The sequence below is a fragment of the Myotis brandtii genome, unplaced genomic scaffold, assembly GCF_000412655.1.
Source record: "Myotis brandtii unplaced genomic scaffold, ASM41265v1 scaffold520, whole genome shotgun sequence".
Lineage (NCBI taxonomy): Eukaryota > Metazoa > Chordata > Mammalia > Chiroptera > Vespertilionidae > Myotis > Myotis brandtii.
In genome coordinates, this window is record NW_005369827.1 from 764,049 (window position 1) to 765,047 (window position 999).

A 999-nucleotide genomic window follows, 5' to 3' on the forward strand; every position below is an offset into this window, starting at 1 on the left:
CCTCTCACAGTCTGGGACCCCTCGGGAGATAACCACCTGCTGGCTTAGGCCCGCTCCCCTGGTGGCAGATGGCACGCCCAATCCCTTGGTGTCTGCCCCGTCTCCCCCGGTTGCAGATGGCAGGCCCGGATCCCGAGCTGGGTCGGGCGGCCGCTCAGATAGTGCTGCCGCCTGCCCTGCCCGCCCTGCCCGCCCCGCCCTGCACACAGCAGGCCAGGATCTCCCACTGGGGCGGCCATCGGCTGGGGATCGTGCTGCCACCAGCCCCAGGCAGGGCGGCACAGTGGGATCTGCCTGCAGTATGCAAATTAGCCGCCATCTTTGTTGGTGGCTAATTTGCATATCACGCTGATTAGCCAATGAGAGGCATAGTGAAGGTATGGTCAATTACCATGTTTGTCTATTATTAGATAGGATGAAAAATATGAGACCTAGTCCTGCCCATGTGGCTCAGTAGCTGAGGGTCCACCAATGAGCCGGGAGATCACGGTTCGATTCCCAGTCAGGGCACAAGCTCGATGTGCCCAGATTCAGGTTCCATCCCCCGATCCCCCGTGTGGGACGTGCAGGAGCGGGTGATCAAAGATTCTCTCTCATCATTGATGTCTCTCTCTCCCTCTCCCCTCCTCTCTGAAATAAATTTAAAAATATTCTTAAAAAAGAAAAATATGAGACCTAACCAAGCTAAGGAGTCCAGCTTTATTCCAAAACTAAGCCAGACTAGGCATCTAGGCCTCCAGACCTGCCCTGCCAAGTCCCCCAAAGAGCAGGGGGGAGGGGAGGGGGGTGAAGGCCAGTCATAACCATAACCAAGGTGCATCTTCATGGAAAAACAATGACCCCAAAGCTTGGGAGTAAACAGGTTTTATATTAATAGATAAGCGACAGAATTGTGGAATAGAATGTGACATTTGCATACAAGTTTAAGAGAAAATGTAAGACCCTCAGGCAGCAGTTCTCAACCTGTGGGTCACGACCCCTTTGGGGGTCGAACGACCC